The sequence below is a fragment of the Carcharodon carcharias genome, assembly GCF_017639515.1.
Source record: "Carcharodon carcharias isolate sCarCar2 chromosome 24 unlocalized genomic scaffold, sCarCar2.pri SUPER_24_unloc_2, whole genome shotgun sequence".
Lineage (NCBI taxonomy): Eukaryota > Metazoa > Chordata > Chondrichthyes > Lamniformes > Lamnidae > Carcharodon > Carcharodon carcharias.
The window spans coordinates 1,560,034-1,580,606 of record NW_024470595.1 but is presented as its reverse complement, the minus strand read 5'-3'; positions in this window follow the sequence as shown (position 1 = coordinate 1,580,606).

The window sequence follows — 20,573 nt, the reverse complement described above, 5'->3', positions numbered from 1 at the left end:
CTTGGGACAAAACTGAAATTTAATTTGCATTCTGAATTGTGCAATTGACCTATAAGTTCCTTTCATGTGATTCAAGGCTAAGGACCAAAAGCCCCCTCCGAATGCAAACGTGGACTGAATCTTCGGCTCAGGAAACAGCGGCAGGGCGCGCTCGTCCAGTCGTAAAATGATGAAAGTTGACGTCGGGTGTGCATCGAAGCATCACAGCACGCCGTTCAGGCTTTCAGTTCGGCAGGCGCTCACCCGACGTAAATAAAATATTGAAATTAATGAACCTGTCCCAGCTCATGTGACATTGCCCATGAGGCATAAAAACAAACATTTTTCACCGCGTTCTTAAACTTTTTGGAATTGCCTCAAGGAGATTACTGCGCTCTTTCACGCGCATGGGCCAAAAAGCACTTGTGGCTCAAGTAACACTACCTGACTCCAGTTTTGCTAGGGACCTTTCAAGCGATACATGGTCAAATGCTCACTTGATGTCAAGGGCAGCCACACTCACCTAACATCGGGTGTCCAGCTGTTGTGTTTCTGTTCGAACCAAGGGTGTAATGAGAGCATGAATTGAGTGGCATGGGCGGAATGCAGCCTTCAGTGAGAAATTTATTGCTAAGCCAATGTCACTTGATAGCACTGTTGATGACTCCTTCCATAACTTTACTGATGATGGAGATTAGTCTGATGGAGCGGTAATTGGACAGGTTGGACTTGCCCTGACATTTGTGTGGTGGGCATACTTGGGCAATTTTCCACATAGCCAGGTAGATGCCAGTTATGTAACTGTACAGCATCAAGTTTTTTAAGGGCATGGCAAGTTATGTAGTACCATTGCCGCAATATTCCCAAGGTCCACGGCCTTTGCAATACCAGGGCCTTCGGTCGCTTCTTGGTATCAGGTGGAGTGAATCTTTTTCGCTGAAAACTGATATCTGTGATGCTGGGTTCCTCCGGTGGAGGCTGACCTGTATCATTGATATGGCACTTCCGGATGAAGATTATTGAGAATGCTGCAGCCTTATCTTTTCCACTGTTCTGCTGGGCTCCTCCATCGCTGCGGATGGGGATAATTGTGGAGACTCGTCTTCCAGCGAGCTGTTTAATTGTCCAGCACCATTGACTACTGGATATGGCAGGACTGCAGAGATAGATGTGATCTATTTGCTGTTGGATCGTTTAACACGTTCTATTACTTACTGCTCTTGCTGTTTGGAATGCATGTATTCCTGTTTTATAGTTTCAATTGATTGGCAACTCATTTTAGCCAAGCTTGGCATTGCCCCAGCACTTTCCATTGAATCAGAGTGATACCCTGCCTTTATGGTAATGATAGAGTGGGGGATATGCCAGGTTATGATGTTACAGATTGTGTCCGAGTGCAATTCCCCTGCTGCTGTTAATGTCCCACAGCTCCTCATGGATGCCCAGCTTTGAGTTGCTGGAACTGTTGTCAATCAATGCCATTTAACACGCTGGTGGTGCCACATAACACAATGGTGTATATCCTGAACGTGAAGGCAGGACTTTGCCTCCACAATACTTTCTGGTGAACACTCCTACATTTGCTGTCATGAAGATATACATCTGTGGCAGACAGGTTGGTGAGGGCGAGCAAAAATGTGCATTGCTCTCTTGTTGGTTTCCTGACCAACTCCTGCAGGAGCTGTCTAAAAGCTATGTCATTAGTAATCGACCAGCTCGGTCAGTACTTTTCCTACGGAGTGATTCCAGGTTATGGACATTGAAATATCCACCCACAGCAGATTTGGCGCCCTTCCCCTCCTCGGGAAACCCTACAAGTGATGTTCAACATGGAGGAGCACTGATTCATTAGCTGAGGAAGGGATGCAATTGTTAATCAGCTGGAGGTGTTCTTGCCCGTATATAACCTGATGCCTTGAGATTTCATGATTTCTGGAATCGATATTGATTGCTCCCATGGCAACTCCCTCTCTGTAGAGCACTGTGCCGCCACCTTTGCTGGGAGGAACAGGGCATAAACCTTGATTGGTAATAGTAGAGCCTGCAAAATTATTTTGCCACTCGCCAGTGAGGGTGTGGCCTTGCTCATGAACTTTCTTTCTGTAGAGATGTTATTTGTGAATTCTCACACCAGATCCAGCACATTTTACCCTGCACCTGTCACCCACCATCTTGCCCCAATCACCATTCAGCACTCCACAATCTAACACCAACATTTCCCTCTGGCAGTCTTGAACCCTCCCGCATCTCGCTGGAACTTTTAACAATAAAACGGGACATACCTCCCCTTCCCCTGAGCCCACACACGTCACTTTGCTCAAGCTCATGCTCCCCCTGCTCAACCCCTTTTCGATGCCACCTTTACTGTCGCCCTCCATCACCCTCCCTACCAGCAATGCACCTGAGAAAGTGATGCACATTTACCCCCCCACCCTAAGTCATCTTTCTATCAATGTCACTGTAAACATATACACTAAGAAACTGAACTTTCAGATAGCTTGCAGGACCTCAACATAGCGCTAACCAGCCCAGAACAGGCAGTGACTCTAAACCACAAAGCACAAGGCCAAACCCTATAAAGAAAACCATCGACACCCGACCTTTAGAGAACGCCTTCCCCACTCCCTTTGCAGGCCACGTTCTCCAGCCGTTTACAGGCGAACCCCCAAAATTCCCTTCAGAGATTACCTTCCATGATTTCTTTTAAAAACCACATTCGACATCACCTCTTTTCTGAATTCCATTCACAACCTCAGGTGCCTTTCAAGGATGCAGCCCACCGCACGCCACCCCATCTTCCTTTGTGTCTTTCTCCTATTCCTTGTCTTCATACCATCACCTGGGCCTAAGACCCAGGCACCTAATAAAGTGGGTTGAACGGTGTGTGCACGATCACTTAGGTTAGAGAGAGTTCTCCCTCACACGGTGAACGACAGGTTGCCAGGCCTGGAATCTGAATGGTGAGAATGATGCTGATTAGGGTGTGAAGCTTTGAAAGCCCACTAGGCTCTCGTTTGATGTTACGTTAATGAGCATTCGTGAGATGAAACATGTGTTCCCGACTTTTACCGTGGGAAATGGGCCCGCGTTTAATCTGCCTTGTATTCTGACAGGAAGAACCCGACCAGGTCTCCCAACGTCGGAAAAAAGGTCTTTGTCCTCCCTCCACATCTTCCACAGTCGGCCACCATATTCTCATTGCTGGAGGGTGCGTTCGATTCAAAATGGAATATTTTTAATAGAAGTGGTCAGTCCTGAGATTGAACATGTAATAACATAAAAGAGCTCGGGCATTAATGTATCTGAATTGGGCATTTACTGTGTGGTTAGTAAAATGCATTATGTGGCAGCGGAACTGTGCAGTTTTGCTGAGTTAAATTGAACATTGGATGATGACTGATGGTAATTATTATATAGTATATATATATGGTAAATAATTGTCTCTGCTACTTACAGATTCCGTTTAATAGAACAGCAATTTACAGAGAAGTCATACTGTTCTTTATTATCATGCAATAGGTTAGAAATATTTTATAGGTCTTGGTTTACTCGCATTAAAAATTCAATTAATTTTGTTTGATGATCAAACACGGTACAAAACTGCGAGATGTTCATCATAATCCATGAAGGTTAATTTTGGGAAGATGATAGTTTTCTAACTTGAGTAACAATGATTCCAATCACTCGTCAACACCAATAAAGCTGTAAATTCTAAACACTTGGAGGCCGACAGGTTGATAGATCTCGGCCTCGTGCGCATAACCCTGCATCATCGATGTCAGCCTTCAGCCAAACTGAGTCAGTCCACGTGATAGCAGCAGATGACTATTGGACAATGTAAAGACCATGGGCCCTGACAAAATTACAGAAATAGTGCTGAAGACCTGTTCTCCAAAATTTGCTACCCACCTAGCCAAGCTGTTCCCGTATAGCTTCAACACTGGTTTCTAGCCGGCCATGTGGAAATTTGTCCAGGTATATCCTCCAAGCAAACGTACGGATGAATACAATGCGGCCAGTCACCGGTCTACGATGGGACTACTCGGTCCAAGCAAACTGTTGCAAAGTATCTTCCACATGTTTACTTTTCATTTACTCAGCAATAAGCTCCTCCATAACTCTCAATTTGGGTTCCGACAAGATCACTCTGCCCCTCACGTCATCACACTTTTAACTGGAATATAGGCAAAAGACCTAAACTCCAGAGATGAGGTGAGAGTGGAGGCTCTTGACATCAAGGCAACAATAGACCGAGTGTCGTAACAAGGATCCCAGAAAAACTGATGTCATTCGAAATCATGGGGAAAACTCTCTGCTGGTTAACTTCCTACCTGGTACAAAGGAATAATGCTGTGGTAGATGGTAGTCAAATATTTCAGTTCCAGGATATCACTGCAGTCGTTCTCATGGAGGTTTACCAGGGCCAACCATCTTCAGCTGCTTTATCATGAACTTCCTTCCACCATAAGACCCGAAGGGGCGAAGTTCATCGATAGCTGCACAATGTTCAGCACCATTTGGGAGTCCTTAGTAACCAAAGCAGTTAATTTACAAAAACACAGAGACCTGGACATTACCCATGAGTGCACTGACTGTTAGCGGGAACACATCACATCACCGAAGGCAATTCCCAATAAGAAAGAGTGCAAACATGGCCTCTTGACTTTTGTCAGCATTATCAACGCTGAATCCCTCGTTATCAACAACCTGAGAGATAATAATGGCCAGAAACTGATCTGCATCAGGTGTATATATAAAAAAAAACTATGGCTACGAGTGCAGTTGATAGGCCATGAACCCTGCAACTATTAACTTACCTCCTTACAACCCAAAGCCTGTCTACAATTCTCAAGTCTGGATCGTGATGGAATTTCCGCAGTTGCCTGGAGGAGAGCAGCTCTAACAATCTTCTAGAAGATTTAGACCCTCTCTACCACCTTCAACATCTACCGCCTGCACCCAACTATGCACAGTGGAAACAGTGTGTATCATCCACAAGATGCACTGCAGAAACAAACGACATCTCCATCTACAGCACATTTTAAATTAATTACCTCTACCATCTCGAGCGACAAGGGCAGCGAATATGGGGGAACATCACCACGTGGATTTTCCCTCCAAGGAATGTACCATCCTGACTTCGAAATAGGCCCCTTCCCGTCACTGTCAAAGGTTGAAATCCCGAGATCTGCCTTTCTAACAGCGCTGTCTGTGTACCTACACCACATGGACTGCCGCAGTTGAAGGAGGTAGCTCACCACCATGTTCATAAAAGCAACTAGTGAATGGGAATAACTGTTGGTCCAGCCGTCAAAACCCCAAATCCCATGAAAGAGTAACAACAAATAATAACTCATCATCAATAAACCTTCTTCAAGCAAGAAATTATACACAAGCAAATTTTGAAAGATATGCTAATCAGAGAACTTTATCACTTTAATAATTATTCAAAGGAATAGCTGATTTGAATTGCTCGGTCTGACAGGAATGATGTGAAGTGGGAGCTGATTGATTTACATATGTAAGATTATATCCATCACTTCATGTAATCAATTCATTCCACAGACTTATTCACCCTTTATCAGCTGTGGCCTCAGTATCTCACACATAGAAACACCGTTATCTGCAGCGAGAGAAACAGGCACGAAATGTAAAGCTTCAGAAATACACAAAATGTTCTTTCCTTCTCAGCCCAGTTTTGTATCGCCCCACCTCGGCCATCCCCCACAAAACCGGCCCCCACAACCACCACCCCACTCCCCATCCCCCGGAGAGTGCCTTATCTCCACCTCCTTATGTCCAAAAGATGCAGATGTAAATGCCAATGTTAAACTATTGGTTAAAAAAAATGACCATCTTTACCTGGGCTATTTCGTACACAATCTGGCCTCTTCCCTAGATGAGTGCAGCCCCAACAACACTGAAAGTGAAGCAAAATATTTCATAATAAAATTGGATAATTATTGAAAAAATTTAATGATTCTGACTGCAGGACAATGGGTCTCAGCCAATAGCCATATAAGACGACAGGGCGTGCTGTGGGGAAGCGGATTCCTGAACTAATATTTTCGGGACCTGGAAATACCTGATAAAAATGTAATTCCAGGAGAGCTTGGCTTTTTGAGTTAATATAACTCAGTTGCTTTTTTTATACTGAATGAATTATTTGTATATATACATATATATATGTATATATATATATGAAGGTGAAATTCGTCATGGCTACTACCATGGGTTCTGTGGCAGACTACATTTTGAGATTAGTGACAGTCAGGCCAGGGTACAGCCGGAAGGCCCAACAGAGCGAGACCGATTACTGTAAAGTAAGTTTTAGATCCGACAGTTTGGAAAGAGGAATTGCACACCTGATGCCAGGAACAGTGAAGAGATGGTTCATTTCCGTTTATTGTGTAGGGGTAGTGGTGGTGCTGGAAACTTAAGGTGCAGCACAGGGTTAAATATAAAGTAATCCTATCTCTACATTGTCTACAAAAAACACTTGCATTAGAGTTACAGCGCTGGGTTAGATGGAATACAAGTATCTCTCTACACTGTTCACTCAAAGGCATGCTACACAGGTACGGCACGGGGTTAGATACAGACTAAAGCGCCATGTACACTGTGTTGAACAAACACATCTTCATAGGTGCAACACAGTGTTAGATAAAGGGTAACACTCCCCCTATAATGTCCACATATAACACTCCCTCTACAAAAACAATACTTGTTTAGATGTAGACTTGTCTTTCCTCTACACTTTCTGAATTAAATGCTCCCTCATCAGGTACAGCATGGGATTACATACAGGATACATTTTCGACTAAAGTGTCACAATCAAACAATCACAGGGGAGGTGCAGCATGAAGCCAGCTGCAGAATAAAATGTTCGCTCCTCAGATTGCAGTCTCCTCTTCATTTTGGTGATCAAATTGGAATAGTTGACTATTCATGGAACACGTGTGGTCTGTCAGAAAACATGACCCAGATCTTCGTTTCGCTTACCATGTCAACACATCATCCTACTCCCATGTCTACATGTCCGCTCTTGGCCTGCTGCAATGTTCTAGTCTAGCCCAACGCAAATTTCCAATTCAGCTCTTTGCAGTTTTCCAAAATTAAAAACGAGTTAAACAAGTTCAGACCATAAGCACTCTCTTCCATTTTAAATCCCTTTCTTTTTATTTTTTAATTTTATTTATAGCTATTTTCACTTTCTTCCATTCATTGTCTTCTCCTGTTTATTCCCTTTTTTATCCACCTTTATATGTTTTCATTCGCACAACCTTCACACGCCTCCTCCAACACTGCCATATGTCATTGTTTCTAAGTTGTTTTTTGACAGAATTCTGAAACTTCTTCTCCTATTCACACATTCTGCTTTATCACCTGTATGCCAGTATGTGCACCTTCTTTAGCCTTCACCAGCCACCAGATGGCTGCAGGGCATTCCAAAGAGCAAACTGAACAGGCAGATGTCGTGGTCCATGTTTGGACTATTGATATGGGAAGAAATGTTGTTCTGTAATCACACTTTATGGAGTTAGGTAACAAATTGAAAAGCAGGACTTCAAAGTTAGTAATCTCCAGAATCTTCCTGGTGCTACGCAGCACTGAAAATAGGAATAGACAGAAAGGAAAGATTAATATGTGGCTTGAGAGCTGGTGTAGGAGGAACAGATTTGGATTCTGGGGGCATCGGGAACACTTCTGTGGGAGGTGCGGCCTAATCAAATTAGACGGGTTATATCTGAACAGCAACGGGACCAAAATTGTTGCAGCGAGAATTTCCAATGCCCTTGGGGCAGATGTAAACTAAATTATCAGGGTAATGCAATCCTGAAACGAAGTTCTGATGCGGGAGCAGCTTGGAAGGAACTAGAATTTTAAATGAGAGTAATTGTTTCTGGAAGGAAGAGGTTTTGGCTAGACACCAATTCAGTATGTTTTGCAAGGCTAAATAGAACATATGTTTTATGCAATGAGTTCGAGGTAAAAAGCCAGAGGATCAGAGGGCACAAATAGGCACATGGATGTCAATGCTATTACTGAGAATTGGCTAAAAGAAGAGCAGGATTGGAAACTCAACAATCCTGGCAAATGGACATTCAGACAAGGTAGCGAGGGGGATAGCAGAGGATGCAGGGTCACAATATCGATCAAGGAATCAATTATAGCAGCAAAAAGGGATGATATTTTGGAAGGGCCCTCAAATGCGGCCATATGGGTAGAAGTAAAAAGTACAAAAGGTGCTAACACGCTGTTGGGTGTGTGCCATAAGCCCCCAAATGAGTCAAGGGAGAGGTAAAGGATTAACTATTCAATCAATATTTCAGAGAAGTGTAACAATAATAGTGCAATGGTAGTAGGAAATTTTGCCTGCACGAATGTTTATTAACTGGGATAGTATTATTGTGCAAGGTTGGGGGAGAGAAAAATTCTTAAATTTCACCCAGGAGGAAATCTTTGGTAAGTACATAGAAAATTAAAGAAGGGACCGGTCAGTTTTGGATCAAATATTCGTAAATGAGCTTGGGCAGGTAGAAGGCGTGAAAGTGGGGGAACATGTTGGCAAAAATGGCCATAACTTTGTTAACTTTAAGGGAGTTATTGAAAAGGAGATGTTTTGCCTTGGAATAAAAGTTTTATAGTAGGGAAAGGCTAATTTTGATATGATGGGATTCAATTTGGCCCAAGTGGACTGTGAACACCTAATAGGAGATACAAATGTGTGAGGGCAGTTGTTTGGAATTCAAGGAGGAAATAGCAAGAGAACAGGGCAAATAGGTTTCCGTAATGACAAGCTCCATGTTATGGGACATACAGGGTTAGGATTGAGAAAAGAAGGAGAAGCTTATGCCAGATACCAATGGCTCAATATGACAGTCCCCACAGAGGAACTCAAAAATTGCAAGGGGTAACTTAGCATTGATCGTTAGATTTTAAAAAAGGGTAATTTAGTTTCTTAGTTTATAAAGAGCAATAAAATAACGAGAGAAAGAATAGGATCGTCAAGGAACGTAGAGGTTATCTGTGCAGACACAAAAGATGTCGTTACAGTTTTCAGTTAATACTCTGTGATTTTTTTCACAGTGGAAAAGAACGACGCAGGTATCTGCATCAACGTGGAGGACTGTGAAATTTTGGAGGAAATTAACGTAGACAGAGAGGAGCTGCTAGCAGGTTAGCAGATTAAAAGTGGCACAATACGCTCGTTCCAATGAAATGTATCTCCTGCTCGTAAGGGCGGCAAGGGAGGTAAACAAGGGGCTCTGTAAATAATTTTCAAATCTTCAGTATCTACTGAACTGGAGGACTGTCAAAGTTAACCCATTATTTTGAAACTAAGGAAAGTTTAGACCAGCGAATTAAAGGCTAATCTTTACAGCCTCGGAGATGGGGAAGTTACTAGGAAGAATTATGTGGGGCAGCATGCATCTGCACTTGAGAGAAACGAATTAATCTAGAATAGTCAGCATCGATTTGTTAAGGGAATATCCTGTTTGACATTGTTCTTTTGTGAAAAGGCAACTTGGAGGGTTGATGAGCATAATGCAATTGATGTGCTCTAAATAGGCTTTAGCAAGGCTTTTGATGTGGCCACTCATGGAAGACGGGTCAAGTAGGAAAAAAACCATGGGATCCAAGGAAAATGGCAAGATACAAAATTGGCTGATAGGCAAGAAGCAGCGCTTGATGGCAGAGGGTTGTTTCTGTGACTGAAAATCTGTTTCCAGTGCGGTTTCACAGGGCTTAGTGCCGGTGTCATTGCTGTTTGCGGTGTGCATACATGATTTGGAGTTAAATTTAGGAGAAATGAACAAGATGATTGTGGACTGGACGAAAATTGTTGGGTGGTAAATACTGAGGAGAAATACTGTAAACTCTAAGACTTTATCAATGGATTTGGCAGATGGGCAGAGTAGTGGCAAATGGAATTCAACCATCAAAAGTGTGAGGTAACACGCTTGGCGATGGCTAACAATGCAATGGACTATGAACAGTAGGACCCTGGCAAGTACTTATGATCCATGGAACCTTGGTGTGCATCTCCACAGATTCATGAGGGTAGCACGGCAGAAGCATAAGTTGGTTAATAAGTCATATTTGGTAATGGCCTTTAGTAGCTGAGGCTCAAAGTACAATAGTGGAGAGGTTATGCTGGAGCTGCACAAAATTCCGGTTGGTTTACAAGTGCAGTCCTTGTCATCACATTAAAGACAGAATTTGATTGAAAAGGTGAGGGTGCAGAGGGGATCTATGAGGATGCTACTTGGGTTGGAGGGTCTGGACAATGATGAAAGATTCACTAGGCTGGTGTTGTTTTCCAGGGAGCAGCGAATGTTGAGAGGGGACCTGATAGAGGTGTATAAAGGTTATTGGAAGGGTGGCTGGAGAGGCGCTTTTTCCCTTCGTAGATGGGAGAATTAACAAGGGGCCATAGATTTAAGATAAGATGTAGAAGGCTAAGAGGGAAACTGAGGAGAATTTATTTCACATTGAGGGTGGTGCGAATCTGGAATGCTCTGCCTGAAAAGGTGGCTGATTCAACATGTCTCAACATTGAAGAAGTATTTAGATATTCACTATTGTTACCATTGCCTCCAGGGCTATGAGCCAATCGCTGGTAAATAGAATGAGTGTAGTCAGGCCTTTGCTGATGGCCGCAGAAACGAAAGAAGCGAATTACCTCCAACTCTGTTGAAAAGTCTATGAGTCGATGAGTCATTCTAAAGCCACTCAGCCAGGATTGTCGTTCTCCAATTCACTGCGCCCCACTATTTAGTCAGTCATTCCAGTCAATGTTGCTGTCCGTTTGTCTCCTTACTTCAGGGTTATCATGAATGATTTGCTCTCTGAAGTGTCACAGACTTAAATAACAAAAGAGAAAGCGATTGCCATGTTTTATATTTAGGGATGACTTACCTCGAGCTTTTTGAGGCTGAGGAGCATTGGGCTGTGTACAAAGGATGCTATCCACAATCAGCTCTTCATTAAAATTCATTGTGTCTGCCTCGCCACAGTTATGGCGTAGGAGAGGCTGCAGGTAAGTTGTGGATCTCAAGACCCCACGAGCTGCGAGGTGTCATTAGACATGTGCCCTCCTCCCATCACGAACCAATCCTCAGAAGCATCTAACTTCACGTCTAAAAATGGGTTGGGGGATAAAGCTGCTGTCAGCTTCCAAAAAACAAATGAAGAGCCACATCCCCCACCCCACCAAAACATATCGTTTGTCTAATGTGTGATTGGAACTAAAACCCAGGAATTATAAAAGTAAGGCAACACACATTTACAGAGCCGCTTCACATTTCAGAATTTAATTCCAAATCATTGTCGACGTTCAAATAATTAATTACATTAAAAGTTGTCGTGCAGAAAAAGATGCAGATGAATTTCTAACAGCAAGATCCCAGAAGCTGTATCACGTTGCCACATTGGAGGCACCCTCCATATTGTTAACAGATACTGTGTGCCATTCAGCTCTTCTTACATTTGTTCCTCCCTCTGTCCCTCTCTCTCTCCCACTGTTTCCATCAATGACTTCCCTCTGCTTTTTTTCTGTCCGTCTCTCTGACTCCCTTTCGTTGTTTCGTGATTATTTTCCAATTTGACTCTCTCCCTCCCTCCACCTGTTTCTATTTCTCGGGCTCTGCCTTTCACACTATATCTTCAAACTCTACATCCATATCCCTAAATCCTCAATCCATCATCTTTCTCTTTCTCTCTCTTACTCTCTCTCGCTTCATCTGAATGACCTCACTCTGTCTGGCGCGACACTCCAATGCTCTTTGGGATTTGTCCTCTTGGTTTCCAACAGAAGCATTCCTGTCCAATTATTGTGATGGATCGCGATTATGTACTAGCAGCTCGCCTAAAGGGAGGGAGGGTCTGTTAGTGGTTGTGTTTTGTATCGAATCAGTGATCGATAACATTGAGGAATAGACAGTCCAGCCAATGGAATGCAGAGATGGAAGGAGTTATTATTCTTTCTAGTCAATAAGAGATAGCAATGATGGAGAGACAGTCCAGCCAATAGGAAAGCAGTGATGTTCGGGCTGTATTTTTCTGACATATCAGGAAGGAGTAGTGATTATGTTCATTCAGCCTGGCCAATGGGAGTTCAGTGGCGCTTGGCGTAGTGTCACTTTTTCTATTCAGTCAGTGAGGATTAACCACGATGGAGAGGCAGCTCAGATAATAAAAGCACCCAGTAATTGAATTATTCTTATCAGTGAGTTAATTGAAGTATTAAGGTTAAGGGATATTTCAACACATTCTTCAAATGCTGTCTGAATGGAGTCTGTGTTGTAGCGTAAATTGCAGTGTTAGTGCAGCAGCTCAGGAGCTGCAGCATGAAGCCCAATTCTTGAAGAAACCAATGCAATCGAAAAGAAACAAAGCCCAAATTCCACAGCCGCCTCCACACAGAATAGGCCATTAAAGTTGACCATAACAGTATGAAATTGGCTGATATCACAAACAGTAAAATGATGGATTTCCTTCGGCTCTCCATCTCTGGGTCTCTGGGACTCTCCCCACCGCTGTGAGCCCGGAGTCTCCTGCGGGCTCTGCTGCTCAGTAAAATGTGCCTGATGGTGAGAACATTGAGCAGCAGAATCAGGGCAAATGGGACACATGGGGTTAAAATGTGGTGGAGGAATTCGATTGTTATCCAGAATGGAGAAGTTTGAACATCGCTTTTGATTTTACAAAACCAGGGGGCATTCATCAGCCAATACTGACCTGTTAACATAAAATACCAGGAAATGTTCTTTAAGCAGCTCAGCACAGTAACTGCTCCCACGACCACAGACGCTGTTTTCTCGCTGCAAAAACTGCTCTTCAGCTTTGCAGAACAAATGACCACAAATCGATCTAAGGTGAACATGACAGTGAACCAGACAGAGCAGTCAGTGGCTGAATAAAGCAGGACGGCATGGATATTACACACGGGGATGGAAACCAGGAAGTAAAAGTGTTCCCCAAAAACAATCGGAATGTGTCTCAATATCAGGTCCAGGATGACGACCAGTAGATCCGCCACTGCCATGGCCACCAGGTAACAAGTGACACATTTGGATAGACCACAGTGTTTACATTTGAGGATCACAATTGTGATTAAGTTCACTGTGAGAAACGTGGAAATAAAGTGACACATTAGACTAGGAAGAAGATGCAAGTTTGATTCAGTATTTGTTGTCAGCTTCAAATGATAAACTGCTTGTTGCGATGTATTGAATAAAATGGACGCGATAAAACTTCAGAGAAGGTCTGTGATACAGTGGAAGGAAGCAGAAATATAAACAGCAAAATCCAGTTAAGGGGCGAGGAGAAGCAGGAATGACGGGTGAGTCAGAAGTAACGTGGGGAACAAAAGGTGAATTGGGATCGACAGGATAACTGGAGGATGCAGGAGTGATGGGAAAATTCACGAGTGGCAGTGAGCCAGGGGGTGACCAGACCCAGGAAAGATGTGTTTTTTTTTAAATCTCAATTTCTCTCTTCTCAACTCACTGCACTAATATGTATTCCTGGCAAGGATTAGTTGACCCCTCCATTACTGTGATGTTTAGGAACAGTCGCAAAACAAAACATGCTTTCCTGTAAAGTTAAAAATCATATCCAGGCTTAAACAATTCTTCAGTACAAAATTAGAAAGGCAAAAGATAAAAAAAATTACTCCATAGAAACACAGATGCATATAAGAAAATAAACTTTCTAGAAATGTAACATGTACTCAGAACACGAGAAGAAAATAAATCAGAAGCCAGACCCATTTTTGCAGAAGTACAATCAGAGAGGAGTACGCACACACACCTCGACACACAGGCAAATGGAAATGGAACAAAGTTACATGCATCCATACTCTCACAATCACATACAGACGCACTCATACATCATCAGGCAGAGAGAATCACGCACACGTGCACTCACAAAGGCATGTACACACAATGACATAATCGGAAAAACACACACGTTAGACGCACGTTGGCTCCCAGTGAGACAGACAGGCACACATGCACAAACACACACATAAACTCGCACACAGTCACATAATGAGACAGACGCTGAGATAGAAGAGCAGAAGAGAACAGACAGAAACACACAAATACACAAATGGACACACAGAGCATGGACACTTTTACACATAGTCTCTCTGCAGCACACATGCACGAGCACACACTTTCTCTCGCTTTCCGTCTCTCTCTCTCTCTTGCTCTCTGTCACTCACACACACAGACACAAGCACACTCAGCATAGCATAGTGAAGCATACACGAGCTGCTATAAACAAACAACTCACACTCATGCAGTAGCACACACACAAGAACGCATACGTATACAAACACTAACCTGCACACAGACAACCTCACGCTGAAGCACTCACACACAATCACAAAGGCAAACGCATGCACGCACACGCTCAGAAACACACAGAAACAGCCTCATACGCGTACATAATGACTCACACACACAAACTATCACAAGAATACCGTCTATTTTACAAATACATAGACTTTTGCAGACATACTCAAACATAGACTCGCATTCTCACACATAAGTACACATGCAAATAAATGCACTCAAGCAAAAAGGTTCAGAAACTAACATACAAAAAAAGAAACATGCTCACATTCTGTCTCTTTTCACGCTCTCTCTCTCCCTCCATCTCTTTCACTATATCTCACTCTATCTCTCTCACAAACATGGACAAACACACCGACACACAGACACCAACACAATTAACAAAGATAAATACATACTCACAAGCACTCAGAAATAATCAGCAACAGGAACTCACACATACATGCAATCACAAAGACGAATACACACAGTCACACACTCTGAAACACACACGTTCAGACTCATTTAGGCACACAGACAGACGGACAGACACACAGACATATGCTGACATATCAAAAGCCGGCAAACACACACAGTAACACATACATACACAGACGCACACACAGAACACGCACAGTCTTGCGCATAATATCTGTCCCTCACACACGCAAACACTCATACATATACAAACTCTCTGTCAATATTTCTCTCCCTTTATCAATCCCTCTCTAACTATCTGTCCCTCCACCTTACACACATACACACTCAAGCACAATCACAGAAGTAAAACAGCTGGAAGTAAACACACTCACGCAGAGCCACACACATACTCACAAATGCATATATGGACAAACTGACATGCAAACGGACACTCTCGAACTCAAGCACTCTCACACACACGTAAATACACATCCACACTCACGCAAGGCACACACAAACGTACACAGACACTAACATGCACACAGCCAACATCACACTCAAGCACTCTCACACACAGTCACTTAAGCAATCACGTATGCTCACACACACACATATATGTACATAACCACACTGTAACACATGCATACATGCTGCCACACGAACAGTCTTTATTTCCCAAATGCACACACGTACACATGCACAGATACACAGACTTCAATTAAAGGCACAAATATACATGCAGAGACAAAAATTCACTCAATAAAACACAAAAACTAGAAAAAAAAGGCACTCCCTGTCTCACAAACATGGAGAAAGACATACATACACACAAATACACACACACACACACACACACACACACACACACAGACTTCCATTCACTGCCAAACACATATACACATGCGCACATACAGGCAGCATAAATATGCTTATATGCATACCCCACGTAATCATGCATAGTCAGCCAAAGGCATTCACACTGACATGCAATCACAAAAACGTGTATGCACAATCACGTACTCAGAAACAAGCATACGTTCAGACACACATAAACAAAGAGACAGACAGGCAGGCAGGCACGCACATAAACACACTCTATATCTCTCTCTCTCTCTCTCTATCTCTATGTCTCACTCTCACTCTGTAGGTCCATACCCACTCCCTGCTCTCTCTCTCTCTGTCACACACACACACCCAATGGTCGAAAGGCACACACATAAACAGGAACTCTCATGATCTCTCTCTCTAATTCTCTCTCTCTCTCCACACACACACTCACAGAAGCATACAGAAGCATACACAAAAAGCCACAATCAAGCAGACTCACACTGATGCAGGACCACACACGTAAGCACTCATTCATCAAACGCATTAAACATGAACACAGACACTCTCACTCTCAAGCATTCTCATACACTCTCACATATGCAAACAGGCATGCACAGACATGCATGCACAGAAATACTCACACACACATGCACACATGCTGTCACGTCCACACTGTCTTTTTTCACAAATACAAAAACTCATATACATATACGCCCAGAAGATAACATCAAAAATAAGATACACACAAACTCTCTCTCAGACACACTATCTATTTATCTCTCTCTCTCTCTTTCTGTCTTTCCCACACACACTTACACAAACACGCATACACACATTCACGCACACACCCACATTGATGCAGACAGAACAACCATGCATACATTCATAATTACACACATACTCAAGCACACATACATAATCGGCCACAGGCACTAACACAGACATTTACACACATACACATGCTCAGATACGCAGACAAATTCAGGCACACGTACGCACACATGCAGTCGGACATGCACACACACACACACATAAACAAACACAAACACACAAACACACAGAGTCACACCAAGACGTGCAAATGCAGTCGATTACACTGACAAAAACATAAGTAGGCACAAACACACAAACACAAGCACACGCATACAGTCTTACATATACCCTCCCTCTCTCTCACTCACACGCACATACATACATACACTCACATACTCAGTTTCTTTCTCTCTCTCTCACACACACACACTCAGTAATAAGCAGAAACAAGCAGAAGTATACACAAAGAGCTAGAAACAAATGCACTCACACTCAATCAGGACCACGCACAAAAGCACGCATATTTATGCAATCACGAACTTGCGCACAGGCATTTTCACATTCAAGCACGTTCAAAAAAATGTACATATGCAAAAACATGCATATACACAAGCACACACAGAAACACACACTACGACACACACACATGGCACACAATGAATCATACACACATGCTGCCACACCAGCACTGTCTATTTCACAAATACATGCACCCTTACTCACACACAAAACACACGCACACAGTCTCACACATATGCATACACACAGAAAACACAGACTTTGAATGAAGCGTACAGAATTTCACCCACACAAACACAATCGCACACTCACAGATTCAAACAGCTACCCATGCACAAACAACCACACTACCACAAAAACACACACAGCTACACATGTACAAGCATGCACATGCACGGACAAACACATACAGAAACAATGACTTATGCATTCTCACATGGACACTTAAAGAACCCCATCCCCTTCTCTCTGTCTCTCTCTTTCATGCACACCTACAAGTACACACACAATCATGCCCACACAATTGCAGAAAACACACATAAGCTCACACACATATACACAATGACATACAGACTGGTGCTCTCACACTCAAACACTCTTACATACATTCACATACACACACATGCATGCACACACTCATGCACACACAGAAACACACACCCATCTTGACTTAGACACACATGCTATCAGACAATCACTGCTTATCTCAAACATAGACTTGCTCTTTCACAGACATGCTCTCACACAAACACACACGCACAATAAAGTGCACAATCACTGAAAGACACGCATGTAAACAAGCTCTATCTCTCCCATATCACGCTCGTACTCTCAAATAAACATACACACACAGGTGCACTAACAGACGCATTATCAAACACACACAAACAAAAAAGTGCACAGGTACTGAAATTTACAAACACACAGACAAGATTTATTCACCCACACACACGCTCGCACTTTCACATAAACACACTCACAGTTTCACTCACACAAGCACACACACAGTCACAAATACATAATCATGCACATACACAATCACATGCAAACTTGGAAATGCAGATGAATACACGCAGGAACACATAAACACAGATGCACACACAGAGCACAAGCACTGCTGCACATGCTTTCTCTCCATCACACTCTCTTTCTCCCTCTCTCTCTATCTCCCTCAAAAAAACAAATGATGAAGCACACTCACAGAAGGATACAGAAGCATACACAAACAGGTAGGAACAAAAGCACTGACACTCAGGCAGGACCACGCCACCAGCAAACATCTGTATATCCACACTAACATTCAAACGTGTTCTTTCACACTTAATCACACTCACAAATGCAAACTCAAGTGCACACACAAACATTCGCCCACAGAAGCAGATACATACAGAAGCACACGCAATGACTCACACCACACATGCAATCACATGGACACTGTCTGTTTGACAATTACGCACAGGCTTACATGCGAACACGCAAGCACACACACAAAGACACACATACACAAAACACGGACTTACAATAAAGCACAAAGACACTGAAGTGTGCACACACACATACTCACATACATACACACACACACACTCACACGCTCACACATACATACATACACATGCTCATACATACATACACACTTAAATACACACAAGTAGCATAAAAAAGACACACAGTCCCTCACTCTCCCTCCCTCTCTCTCTCTCTCTCTCTCTCACACACACAGACACATACATGCAAGGACACTCGCAGCAGCATATGGAAACATACAAAAATAGCTTGAAGCATGAACACTCACATTAATGTAGGACAACACACATAAGTACACATATGTATACACACTAACATGCACACAGGCACTCTCAAACTCAAGCAGTCTCACACACACTCAACTATGCAAGCAGACATGTACACACACACGCATGCACAGAAATACACATACACTCATACACATGCACAGATGCTATCACATGAGCACAATTGCACACACTGTAACAGACAGATGCAAACGCACACACACAAACATAAAACACAAACTTTTAATTAAGTGCACAGGCAGAGAAATGCACACACACCCACACTTGCACATATTCGCACACACACAAACAGGAACCCACAGACCCATGGACATGCAGTCAGTGCCAAGATGCATATATACATGCACAAACAAACATACTCATTCACACATACATAATCAGGTACAGGCACTCACAAAGACATTTACACACAATCGCATGCTCATATGCACACTCAAATTCAGGACGAATACGCACACAGATGGTCAGATATGCACACACACACATAAACTCAGAGTCACACGCATACATATAAATACAGCCAATTACAATGAGAAACACATAAATAGACAATCACACACAAACACATAAACACACTGCCTCACATACTCTCTACCTCACAGACATGCACTTACACCCACATACACAGACATGCACACAGACATTATACTTATCTCCCTCGGTCTCACACACACTCAAGAATACACGCAGAAGCATACCGAAACACACCCAAAGAGCTAGAACAAACACTCAGACCTCATGCATGACTACACACCTTAGCACACATTCGTATATACCCCTTAACTTTCAAATAGACATTATAACACTGAAGCTCTCTCACACAAATTTACACATGCCAACGCACATGCATATGCACAAGCACACACACCAGAGGACAAAAAGCAGCATGCGCACACGCACACACAGCACACATTGAATCATACAGACATGCCGCCACACAAACGTTGTTTATTTCACAATTACACACACTGTTATACACACATGCACACACACACACATACACATAAAAATACTTACAGTAGAGCGGACAGACACAGAACTTTACTTTCAGAAACACAAACACGCACACAGATTCAAACAGCTACAATCACCAACACACACACAAACACCCAAGCACTCACACAAACAGGCACACCCACACATGCACACGCATACACACGCACACACAAACACATACAGTAACGCTGAATCACTCAATCTCAAAGGGACACATAAATCATCCCACCCCCTCTCTCTATCTCGCTCTCTCTCATACACACTCAAGCACACACACACACACACACACACAAACAATCCCAACTGGACACATGCAGAAAACACACATAAGCACACACATATGCATGCACTGACATGCAAAGAAACACTCTCACACTAAAAGATTCTTACACCTGTTTAAATACACAAAAGTGCGTGTGCACACACATGCTCACTCAGGAACACACACACACACACTGACTCACACACACGTGTGCTTTCACACAATCACCATCAATCTCACAAATACACAATCCTGTTCACACACTCACACACAAGCACACACGCACAATAAAGTGCACAGACAGTGAAATACACCACAGATACACACAGAAAAGCAGGCTCTATCTCTCCCACAAACATGCTCGCATTCCCACATAAACACATACAGAAGTGCACCAATACACGCACATGCAAACGCACACGAGCATTAAAGCACATAGACACGGAAATAAACACATGGACACACACACAAACAGACTTTCTATCTTCCAGGCACACACGGAATAGCAGCCTCATATAAACACATACACAGATGCACTCACAGACACACACACATAGACTCTCAGGCACATTGATACACAACTCACACAGACAGATGTGT